Below are 13,024 nucleotides of genomic sequence, written 5' to 3'. Positions count from 1 at the left end.
TGGATCCATATGTCTTCCTCCTTTGATGTTCATTGAAGTTCACCCTCGGTTCCCTGCTGGGACCTCCCGAGTTCGGCTCTCCTTCTTTTGGTCCACTCTTGCTGCTTAGTAGCCCGTCCAACCTATCCATGATAGCCTGAGTTCGCCTCTCCATCATCGCGTCTATCTTTGTGTCAAGAGACCCAAGAGACTGCTCTTGCTGAATTCTTAACTTCTCCATGTCGGCTCTTAAGCGTAACTCCCTCTGTTCCGCCTCTCTTGTCATTCGCGACAAGTTCCTCGTCATATGTTCGTCCGTTCTTTCTTTCAAGCGTTTTTCGCTTCTGCCAACTTCTTGTCTAATGCGGTTTATTTCTTCCCGCAGACTTTCTCTTTCAATGTGAACTGCTCTTTCTAGTTCACTCATCCTTATCGACATCTGTTCATTTTGTTCTCCTAAACTGCCCACTATGTTGTTTAAGGCTTCCTCTAGTGCTGCCCCGTTATCCACGAGTGGCGTCACTAGTGGCGGTGTAACCCTGTCGGTCCCAGGCAACTTCGTGCTTGTCGAGATCCGGGCCTTGACTCTCTGCTTCAACGTCCTTTCATTATTTATTTCAGGATCCATTAACGCATTGCCGAGCCCTCTGGTTCTACTGTCTTCAGGTGTGGCTCCGAACTTGTCCTAATCGCGAAGTCCTTTGACTGGCCCGGTGTGTTTGCCTCCTTGCTTATCGTTGTCACTACACCAAATTTGTCCATGGTTCCAGTCTCTCTTCCGACGTGTGCCTCACTCTCCTGGATCGAGCTATTGAGGCTGACTTGAGATCCAAAGTCCCCTTGCTCTTCCTCATCTTCCCCATCCTCCTGGGACTCACCATCGTTTTCTGCTCCTCCTCCCATGCTGAAGGGAAAGAAGTTTCCCAAGGTGTTCTTCATCCTCTGAGAACGATGACGACGTTGTTTGCTTCCCAGTTCCGCTTGCCATCATAGTGTTGTCTGTCGGAGATCTTCTATTTGTCGCTACTTCAGTTGAGATGTCGGACAGTTCCGACATCTCTTCCCGATCCAATGTCCCGGTGGAAGTGGCAAAATCGTGGCCTTGTTCTACCGGAGTAGATTCACTCGCCAGCCTTCCGCCTCTCCCTTCCAGTCCATTTACTCCCTGGTCGTCGTTCATGGTATGGTCCGTATTGACCTCCACTTCTAACAGTTCTCGTCGCCCTTCTGAGGTCTTCTGACTTCTCGTTTCAACCATTCTGCCTGAAACCGTCTCCTCTTTATCGGACCGGGATCGCTTGATCCAATCCACAAAAGGATCGGTCATCGTTTTTCTTTGCTTTTCAGGTATGAATTTCCTAGAGCTATTACCTCGTTTTGGTATCCTTGACTTGTCTAGACTCATTCTCTACTTGTCACTTTCTAATGCCTAAACTCTTAACTCAAAGCCTTATAGTTTTGTTAACAATAATAATGACACAACACAATAAATTTCACCAGACTCTATTCAATAGTGACCACGAATCCCTGTATGTTATTAGAGCTCAATTTGTATAAAATTTATTCACACTAACCGATTACCGGTCCAAAGATCTGGAAACTAGCACAATATGATGTTATCAGTCAATTTAAAAGATAGTGTGTTCACTACCCAATCAAGCACAGTTTACGTTGATTTAAAATCAAAAACAAAAATATATTGACACAATATGAATGTATATATAAAAAAACGTATGTGTATTGTACTCTTAGTCGGTCGCAGTACAATAGTCGAACCTGTCTTTTAAAGAAAAAGCTTTCCCTGCTTGGTGCTGCACCAAACAGACAAAACTTTGAAGGCAGTAATTTTCTCAAGTGGGCGTCTATTGCACCCACCGAGTACTGTGTTACCTATCTGCCTTCGGACTGCCCGAGCTAGACCTTCTAAAATCCTCAGGGCAGTCACTTTTCCCAAAAACGTATTATGTTTCAATCCACACCAATGAGTCACGCTCTTTTTAATTTAGACTTAGTGTCGCGAATATCCGAGTTCAGACCTGTTTTGTATTAGTCTGGTTCTTTTTGAAAGGCAAGTTACCAGTGCAGTCACTGATACCTAGCCTGTGTATTAATAACCTAATACCTCTCGCTTTTTAGTCTTCTTTTCGTTTACCTAAGTCCTTAATAAAATAATACCCCTCCGGATTGGCACAAATAGGACCCTTCCGGACTAACAAAATCTAGACCCCTCCGGATTGGGACCCCTCTGAGTTGGTTAATATAAGACCCCTCCGGATTTGGACCCCTCCGAATTAGCAACTATAAGACCCCTCCGGATTCGGACCCCTCCTAACTTGAAAAAACTTTGACCCCTCCGGATTGGGAGCCCTCCGGTTTTGTAAAAGTGGCTTTTCTGAGATTTCCTTCTTTTTCAACCTATACCCCTCCGGATACGTTCTCCGATGCAATTATGCTCTTTCAATTAACTGGGAAGGGTATTTACTACCTTCCTAGACCCTTCCTGATTGAAGTTAAGCCTCTTATTTGACAATTCACGCTAACGGTGAAGGGTCTTATCGCTGGCCTAACTTCGGCTCGATTAAGCTTTTGCTGTGCCTTTAGCCCTCCCTTTTGGTCTAGAATGGCCTAAAGTTACTTTATTCAACCGCTATTACCTTTTGGTAGGGGTCTAAGGGTTTTTCAGAAAAATTTATAAAACGTGAAGGGTGTACCCCTCCGGATTTGTGTAATTTGCTAAAAACAATCTCAAAAAATTTTCTCGCTCGCTTTCTCGAGTAATTCTCTTTCCTACTAGTAAGTTCAGCTAATTTCTGATCTAATGGTACCAAGATTGACCGGATCTGTCCAGTTGTCGAAAAGTTATTAGCCAAAACGTCTTTCTTGCAAACTCAAAAAATTTCTCACTTATAGATTCTACCTAACTTTTTCCGCAATTCTGTTCCTTTCGACCTAAAAATTATTGATCCGAGCTCAGAAGGCCTATACTCTTCTAGCTCAATGCAAAAGACCCGATCTAAAACGCTTTTGTAGAAAAAATTTGCGAAAAACTATGCTACCTGGACCCCTCCGGATTGATGAATCCACCAAATCAAACACGTTATGTTCGATTTCTCTGCAACCCGGAAGGCTTTCGGGTAGCGGGTTTTAAAACTCGTAGATTCACTAGTGGACGTTGTCCGAACAACTATTTTTACTGTCCTAACTCAAAGATTTCAAAAAATTTTCTGATTTTATAGTGTTTCTTACTATCAAAAAATGGGAAAATTTGGTTTTTGGTACCAAACTAGTTCCAACCACTTCCGAACTAAAGTTAACCGGTTCTACTTATTACAGTAGTGCAGTTACGATGTAACACACTAACTTAGCGCTTTTTTCCGTTTCAAAAAATATCGATATCTCAAAAATCGCGACTTGTGGGGGATCAAAATATCGCTATTTTGACCCTAAAAACCGGTCTGTTTTCGTTGTTTCTTACTGAAAAACGATATAAGACTATTAATATAGGCTATATAAGTAATAATATTAGTAATACTATACCCCTCCGGGTTTGTTTATTATCCGAATTAAGGTGCTTAACTCGGATATTCGCAGTTCGGTGAAGGGTCACTACAGTGCAGCACTGTCGAGCCCCCCACAGATTACTATCTTACTTTTTGTACCAAAAGGGATACAAAACTTGTTAACGATACCCAACAGTCGATTGTTGTTGTCGTTGAGCCCCTTCTTGTTGATCCTTGTACTGCTTGCCGGATCGGTCTTCACCCAAGACCCTTCCGAATTGAGCGCAAATCAGCTGACCCTTCCGGATTGAGCGCAATTTATCATTAACGTGCTTAAATGCTCAAATAACCCTACAGTACAAGCCTCACAAACGGGCTACAAAACTGATCGTAACGATCCTGACTGATATAAATGCCTGTAACAACAATATATCTATCAACAACAAACGGGGGGGTTGGATCACATCTTGTCTGGGGGGATGATTTCTACTGATTTTTTACTTTTTTTTTTTACTGTTTTTGGTTTTTTCGGTTATTTTTTTATGTTTTTTGTTTTTCTTGGGTACTATACTACTTTTTGTTTGGTTTTACTTATATCTTTAAGTGTTTTTGGTCACAAACCACTCAGGGGATGAGGGGTTCGCGATTCCCCCCACCCTTCCTGGTTCGTGAATTTTCGGTCTTAACTTGGTTAAAAAACTATTCCCGGTAATCCGGAAGGCTTCCGCGTTCCGAACTACCCTTCCGCCCCGGCGGTTTAGGCCTATTAAGGGCGTTAATGTGAGCATCCGCTCGGCGCGGAGTGCTCGTTAACGGTTCTGCCGGTCATGATGTTAAAAAAGAATAACACCCAGGAGCGCCATAAAAACATACATGTAACATTCGCCCGGAAGATACATATCGACGGATAACAAAACTAAGTCTTAAGACGACTGGCCAGCGTCTAAACAGAGCTTTGCATGTTTTTCACCGTCTCTACCAAGCCAGTACTTTTCGGTGGTCTTTTCCAACATCGGGTCGACAAAAACGTTACTGTTCTCCGGCTTCGACCAGAACGCTCAAATTAACTGAATTACATGCAAAAATAGTGAGCTCATGGCTGGGTCTCAGTATCCCCAGACCACGAGGTCACTCCTAAAAACAGGGCTACTACTTATTATATTACTATTGTTTTTGTTCAGTAGATAAAAATCATCATCTCCATCGAAGATGGATCAACCCTTTCCCCCCAACTCTTAGCACCTCATCCTTGTCAAAACTAATCCAAATATCAATTAAAGTCAAGTCAAGACATGACAGGATGCTAAAAGTTTATATAACAGGTTAAAAGTTTCAGTCCCGAGACCCTTCCGAATTCTTGAATCCGGTGAATCAAGCTCCTTAACTTCGATTTCACGATAACACGGAAGGCTGGTCTCCACCCTTCACCGTTGCTCGCAACGGCCTTGCAACTATTGTAGCAGCACAATAGTTGCAACCCAGAACGTTCTCTGCAATTCGTTGTCGTCTTCTTCAATTTCGATTTCTTCAATTTCGATGAAGTTGTTCTCGTTAGCGCAACTAATGTTGTTGTTCTGTTTTTTCTCTCAATTTTCGTTAAAATGGCCGTTTCAGCATTTCTCAGAAATGTGACGTCATCATTCGAATTTTTGAAATTTTAAAATACTAGAATATTCCAGCCCTCACCTTTTGGCTAAACGTTCCAATAACGCCTTTAGTTCCTAAAAACCACCAATCCGGAAGGCTTACTGCTAAAATTCCGAATTCTGCAGAGATTGCATTTTTCATATTCTGGTCGAATGTCACAGGGAGCCAAATCTATCTTGGAACGCGTTGAACATTTTTACGTCCGTTGGTTCGAGTCGTAAAACCAAGTCTGCAATTTCGCTGTCAAAAATTGGCTCCGTCCAATTTTTTTGGATTTCATTTTCCGGAGCCATTTCAATTTTTCCAATGTCAAACCACCGTTTAAGCGCATCATCATAGGTTCCATCCACATGCTCCAAACCAAAGATTTCGCTCAAGGCATCTTTCGCTCCTACTCAGGCATCTTTCCACCGCCACTCAGAATTCGGCCAGTGATCATTCCTCCATCACACTTAACAGACACAATTTGACCGATTTTCATCTGCTCGGAATAGTTTTTGCTGTTCATAAGTTATTTCCACGACTGTCAAAATCATTGGAATGTACTGAACGCCTGGCTTCTGTAACTTGTTCGTCCGAACTTGCATTTAATGAGATATTGAGATAAAAGGTGCTGGCGAGCTCGTTTTAGCGTTCTTTCTCTCATGTCAAGTCGAGTCAATTTTTTTTTACCATTAGGCAGTGCCTATTGTGGTCATTTCAAATGTTTTTTTGCTATCTCCGTTCGAATTCGTACTTTTCTATTCCAATCGCTTTTCAATTTTTGTCCAGTTTCCCCATGAATTCGTCGATGGTCTTGCTTTGCACTTCTTCCTTTGGCAGATTGTTCCAGTCGAGAAGTGATCTTATTGTGAAGAATTTTTTTCGCATTTCTAGATTTGCTTTACGTACAACAACTTTACATGCGTTACCTCTAGAATTCCTATCATTCCGCTCAAATAGTCTCGCAGTGGCATTCCTATCATAAAAACCATAGCAGACTTTATACATTTATATCATTGTCCCTCTTTTCTTTCTGTATTCCAGCGATGATATATTCAGTTTTTTAAGGCGTTCGTAATAGGATAGAATTTTTTATACCACTAACTAGACGCGTCGCTCTTCTTTGTACGTTTTCCAAAATCTTTTGATGCTTGAACAACCTTGGGTGCCAGATTAAGTTCGCAAATTCAAGGTGTGGCCGTATCAGGCAATTGTAGATGTTTAAAAATGCTTGTTTTGTGACTTTAGATAAGCTTTTCTTTATTACTGCTATCTTGCCGTTTGCCCTATGCTTTTTTAATGATGTGTGTTTCGAATGTCAGTTTCTTGTCAAGCCAGTTACCCAGGTCTTTTTTGAGTTGCACTTCTTTAATGTTTTTGCCATTGATTTTATAGCTCCACTCCATATCCAATTTTTTGGTTCCTATTGTCATGTGAACACATTTGTCGATATTAAAAGACAAAAACTTTGGCCTGACCAAGTTTCTAGTGACTGTAAATCTTCATGTATGCGTGTTACATCCGATTTGTTTTCAATCCGAAGGTATAAATTTGCATCGTCTGCAAATAGAAATATTTTTGACGCTATTTTGTCCGGAATTGTGTTGATGTATAATAAAAAAAGTACTGGGCCGAGTACTGAACCCTAGGGTATCCCAATTTTTACTCGCTGCCATGAGGATCTTGAATCGTTAAGGAAATTTTTACCAAAAGAGTAAATTTCAAACGTTGTCGCAACTATGTACATCGTCAGGATTTTTAAATAAACCTATCTAAATGACGATAAAACATCAATTTACAAATGTTATTAAGAATAAATCACATACAATTTGTTTCTAAACCATCATGTTAAAAACTTAGCCAATCACAGTTGACCTCTAAATTACTATTAAGATTAAATTACTTTTAACCTCTAAAATTGACAAAACATTTTAAAATTATTTTGTCTGGAAGTTTCTGAGTCATAATTTTGATTTAAACATGTACATTTAAAAAAACCAAAAAAATTTTGGGAGTAAATTTTCAGTGTTAACTTCCTGTTCCTAAACTCATCGCGCGTGTTCAAGCCCGGTTTCTTTTTCCTGATATGTATTGCCTCTAGTATTAACAATTTTGTTTGGTGGTTTGACCGTTCTATTATTTCCCAACTAAGATCTGCGCTCTTTCCCTCAAGTTGGCAATGCTGAAGGTGGAGGCCTACCGGTGAGTCTCCTTTCTTATGTTCCTCAATTCTAGTAGTCAAAGTTAGGACAGTTTTTCCGACATAGTTGGAAGTGCATCCACTACAAAACAGTTTATAAACCACTCTTGACTTGAGGTCATTAGAAAATGCTGACTTCAGTGATGGTAAACATGATTCTAGTTTTCTTGTGGTGAAAAACACTTGAACATTAGTTAATTTTCGCAAGCTGTTAGCAAAATACTGGTTCTGGTTATCTCTATATTGTACCATCCGCATTGGGGGCTTCACAACCTTTCGTGATTGAATTGACAAACACCTACCACTGTCCAGGGGCTTGCCCTTACCCTCGATGATCTTGCACAAAGCGTCTGAAGCCACCTTTGCGGACAAGATTTTAGGGTACTGATTTGTCAGCCATTGCGCACTATTAGTTTCCATAGCCTTATCAAATTGCTCCCAGCTAGATGTACTCCTAAAAACCCTGTGTACAGTGCCTTGGATAACACTACGCTTATACTGAGTTGGGGCGCAGCTTCTATTGTTCAGTATAGTCCCTGTATTTGTTGTTTTTTGATACCAACTGCAAGTTACACGCCTACCCTGCAATACATTTATGTTCAAATCCGGGAACGGCATATTCCCCTCAGAATTAGTTTTCTCTAGAGTGAACTGCAGATTTGGATGGCGGCATCGAGAAGACAACTCGGATCCCCTCTGACTGTTCTAACAAGGTCATCCACATACCTGAGGAACAATTTCACCTGGGGAGTATCCTTCTCCTTGTTCTTAGCTCGGCAGCAGCTTTCACAGTACCAGATTATCTCGGTTATTGATGCGTATACGTCATCGGATATTTTTCCGCATTTTAGATGATACCAGTTTCGGCAACTCTCGCATTCAACCCCCTTTGATCTATATGTGACTTTCCTGCTGCAACATGGGCACAAGCCGTTTTTGTCATTAATTCGCTGTATCTCCGTTCCGACCGGTATTTCTTGTCTTAGAGCAAACTCGTACTCTTTCGGCCATAAGTTTGCCAGAATTACATCGAGACACGCACCCATTGCTAAACCATCAACTTGTACATACCATGAACCATTACACTTGAAATATACTTTGCTGACCGCCATTTTCAAAAGCCTTTTCATGGTTGCTCTTTGAATTTCAGGAGGAGAATCTTGGCTGTACAGCTTCTGTAAAGCAATTTCAATTGCCTCCTTCAGGGGAACGTTGTTGTACAAACTTTTCACATCAAGAGATATTATGGTTTCATCCGGATCTAGAGCAATGTTTTCAATTGTTTCTCTGGCATCTTTAGTATTGGCTTCTATATTGACTCCATCGATGTTGTCAAAAAACTTTGGAAGCATTTTGTTCAGATTCTCGTACGAGCTGCCTAGAAGTGATAGTACTGGTCGTGGGGGTGTCTCAGCCTAGTGTACCTTAGCTAAACTGTACAAACGGGCGAATTGCCCCCCTGTTGACCTCATCTTAGAATATAACTGATCACTTATCTCGTCTCTTTTGTTCATGGCCAGTAATTCTTTGTTAAGTTCCTTCTCAACTTTCAGTATAACCTTATCAGTGGTTGCATCTTTTTTTTCACAAACTGAGCAGATTGCAACAAGGATTCCAGCTTTGATTCATACATTTGTTTCCTCATTATCCAAAAATCAACCCCCTTATCAAAAGGCACAGCCAGCAACCCGTTATCGTTGAGATATTTCCTCGTTTTTTCAACGGCTTTGTCTCTTAGGGTTTGCCTTACACTGAAAACTTAGTCCTAAAACATTTTTGGTTTTTTATTTAAAACGTGCATGTCTAAATCGAAACTATGACTCAGAAACTTCCAGAGAAATTATTTTAAAAAAAATTAATTAATTATTTTAATCTTAATAGTAATTTAGAGGTCAACTGTGGTTGGCTAATTTTTTAACATGATGGTTTAGAACCAAAGTGTATGTAAATTAATGTAAAGAAAATTTGTAAATTGATGTAAATTCAATGTACTCATCTGTTGTCGTCCCGGAAGAAGGTCTCTTATCCAGTTCAAGTTTCATCCAGTTGCTCCATATTGTCTAAGAACTCCGAACAATCTTTTGTGTGGTACCGAATCGAAGGCTTTCTTGAAGTCCAAGTATATCACGTTGACATTTTCATGTGTCTATTGCCCTGGTGAAGTCATCAAATACTTTTAGGAGTTGTAAGTTCAGTGAACGTTCAGATCGAAAACAGTATTGTGCATTTGCTAATAGCCGTTTTTCATAGAAATGATCCTTTAAATGCTTTCGAACAAATTTTCGAACAACTAGCAACATATTGATGTTAAACTGATTAGTCTATAATTATCTATCATAGATTTTTTACCTTTTTTGAATATTGCAGAAATGTTAGCTAACTTCCAGTCTTCGGGTATTGTGCTTGTCTCCCAAGACGTTTGAAAAATAATCAAAAGTGGTTTTAAGATGAATTCTCGTAATTCAAATAGGACGCTATGATGAATTCCATCTGGTTCAGGCGACTTTGAAGTGTCGAACCGATTTAGTTCTTCTCGGATGTCATTCATTGTAAGCTCCAGGTTGTCATCAATGCTGGCGGTTGGTGGAGGGCTGATCTCCCAGTTACCCGGTGGTTCGTCAGTGAAAACCGATGCAAAGAAGTTTGAGAGCTTTTCTGCCTTTTCGTCGTCTGTGTCAGTTAGCGAACCATTTGGTTTTATTAAAACTGGGATTGATTTTTGTATGGTAGGTTTTTGGCGCACGTAACTCCAGAACTTTTTTGGATTAATTTTAACTTCTCATGATATTTCTTTTTCACGTGTGAGTGCCTCCGATTGTGTTGCAGATCTATTTTCATTTTGTTTGATTTTATGTTTGGTTAAGTTTTCGGCTGTTTGATAAATTTTAAAAGTTTTCCAGGCTTTTTTTTCTTTTATCTTCATGCACACCGCCCTTGCTAGCGGCATTTGGTTGCCACTGTTGCGTATCTTAATTAAGGGCACGAATTTTTCGACTAATTCTTTCATGCAGTTTTTCTGTTTTTCCCATGTATTCAACTGAACCGTTGGGTCAGCTAGATGGTTTCTCATCCCGTGGTAGTCTCCCTTTTCATAGTTTCTCCGGTTTTTACATTTCGATTTAATCTTGTTTACTGGCACATCTATCTTGACAAGGACGTGGTCACTTTTTCCGATTGGCGCCTCTAACGTGATGTCTAGATCTTCTAGGACTATATCTGACATGACAACATCAAGCAGTGATGCCTTGTCTCTGCCAGTTAGCCTTGTAGGCTCTTTGATATGTTGTGTTAGTAGTGCGTATTTTATTGCCTCTATAAAGTTAAACTCAGTGCTATTTTCATCTTTTAATGTACTCATGGCCTCCCAATCTATCTGTGGTAGATTTGTGTCTCTCACTATTAGTATTGAGTCATTTGACTGTGTTTCGTTCAAATTGGCGATCAAATTTTTTAATTGGTGGTTATTTTCTTCAGTTGAGTGTGGACTTCTGTACAATACACCAAGGATGATGATGTTCCTGCCAATTTTAATTTTTAAAAACAAGTTTTCACAGAAAGAAGAATTATTTGTGTTCAATGAGTAGTCAATGTTTTCATTATTTTGAACTAAAAATCCACGTCCTTGATCAGATGGGTTCATATTTATTGATTCTATAATATAGTATTGGTTTTTATGCCATACTGGATTCCATTCTGCGCGAAAATTTTTCGGTTTGCCTTCCACTAGAGCGATGACATCAGGCTTGCATTTTTCTTGATTCATTCTCCACGTAATTTCGTGCAGTTTGTCCTGAGTTAATGTGTCTATATTTGTGTACCAGATTAATAAAAACCGGTTTGAGGTTTTTTCCTCTTTCTCATTTTTTGCAACCACCTCACAATGTGCACGTAGTCTCCTTGTTCCTTTTCTTTTAAGTTTTTTGCCTTTGCTATCAATCTTCTGACTTCATCTCATTCCTTGACACTCCTGTCTGGGCCAATCGGCAGGTTTTTGACTTTGTATTCGGCATCTTCTAATTTATTTAAATTTTTCAGTGTCTCGCTTACATCTCTATCGTTATCAAAGGATACTAGCAGTGGTCTGTTTGTCGTGGCTTCATCATTCTTCTTCCCAAGTCGGTCAAAACTTATGGCTGTTTTGTTTCCCATTTTGAACGAAGCTAGAAATGTTTCTATCAGTTGTTTGTCTTCTACCGTTCTGTTATGTCCATCTTGGTGTGTACTCTCAGGTGCTTTGTAAATTATCAAGTTCTTTTTTCTTCTTTTGTCGGCTTCTTCTTTTCTTTTTGCTCTTCAGATGTTTCCATTATAATTTCTTTTAGTGGCTTGACTTTCGGTTGTTGGGCCACGTCCCATGGTTTCTGTTCAGATTGATTCACGTCTTTTGGTCCTGCTACAAACTTGTAGAAGTCGTTAATCATGTGGTTTAGGTTCGCTCTTGTGTTGTCCAGATCACTCCGTAGTGTATCCGGTTCTGGATTTTTGTCAGCTTCAGTTAGAAGTTTCACCTTCGGTGTGCAGGAAATGCAACACTAGTCGACTTCTAGTTGACACAATTAATCGTAGACTTGGTCAGGCATATTTATGCATGTTGTACAAAGGTGCTCATGACGCTTATCATACTCCATTACTTTATCATCGATGTTACCATAGGTCTTATTGCACGTTTTACATTGCCAAGCGTCCATTTCACTCACAGATTCAGTACCTTCACGTCTAGTTTTTGGTTTTGGAGGCATATTAAGTTTGATTTTATCAGGCCGCTCTAAGACACTTAAGTCCCAAGAAGCTACGTAATGAAATCAACTTCACAAAAATTACTGGGCCGCTCTAAGAAACTGAAGTCTCAAGAAGCTACCCCGTAATTTCTCCTTCAAAACCACTAAGCTCTTATCTGATTATTACTGGGCCGCTCTAAGACAATTAAGTCCCAAGAAGCTACCCTTGGAATTTCAGAAAAAGCTTCTTACTTTTTATTTTTTGCTTTTATTTTTCTGCCTTCGCTTCGAAGTTGACTGTTTCTTTGACTTCTTCGTAGCAGACTTTGACCGTTTCTTCAGGACTAATTTTTTCAAGTTGTTTCTACTTCTGTAGATTTTTCTGATTAGTCTCTCTTCAAGGATCGAAGATCGGTGAATTTGCCTCGAATCTCGCAAGTTTTGTTGTTCTGTCTCTTTCTTGTGGATAATAACTTTTTTTACTGGGATAATGAGGATGTCCAATGTTCTCAATCTTTTTAGTATGTCTGTGGTTTTCGTTCGTTTTGTGTATACTATTGCTGCGATCCGGTGACGCAGTCCGTGGAGATTCGAAAGCAGTAGTTCTACTGAACAATGTTTCCAACTATTGCTGTGGTGGGGGGGGGGGGCACAGTATTGTTGATCAAGTCGTGCCACAGAATAAATTTGTCTTCGTTTTCCTGGATTGACTGGTAGTTCTATTTTGTAGCAGAGTTGATGCTCAATCCTCCTACTGATGTCTGGATGGGGAATATTTTTCGTTGCAAATTTCTAAGGGATGGGTCGATAGCCGCACGAAAAGAGTTTGCTCCAACAAAGTGCACCATAAGTCTTCAACTGCAACACCTAGAGCAGCAGGACTTTGCTATTTTTCCGTTCAATAATGCGATTTTAGATTTAGCTCTAGGACATATATCTGAAAAAAAACACAGTTTGTATACGGGGAAAGGAAATCTATTTAATAAGTTTATCACAAC

General features: G+C 40.0%; 1 protein-coding gene across 1 annotated transcript in view; it reads right to left on the bottom strand.

The window, feature by feature from the left end:
- The window catches only part of LOC134853027 (uncharacterized), a 61,755-nt gene extending 48,731 nt beyond the window's left edge, over positions 1-13,024 (bottom strand). The window contains exon 1 of the mRNA XM_063868942.1: positions 13,004-13,024. The gene's annotated coding sequence lies outside the window, so the exon portion shown is untranslated. The remainder of the gene's footprint in view (positions 1-13,003) is intronic.

This window comes from Symsagittifera roscoffensis, chromosome 8, assembly GCF_963678635.1.
Source record: "Symsagittifera roscoffensis chromosome 8, txSymRosc1.1, whole genome shotgun sequence".
Lineage (NCBI taxonomy): Eukaryota > Metazoa > Xenacoelomorpha > Acoela > Convolutidae > Symsagittifera > Symsagittifera roscoffensis.
The sequence above is the reverse complement of the archived record's forward strand: the minus strand, read 5'-3'. Positions and strand labels throughout refer to the sequence as shown.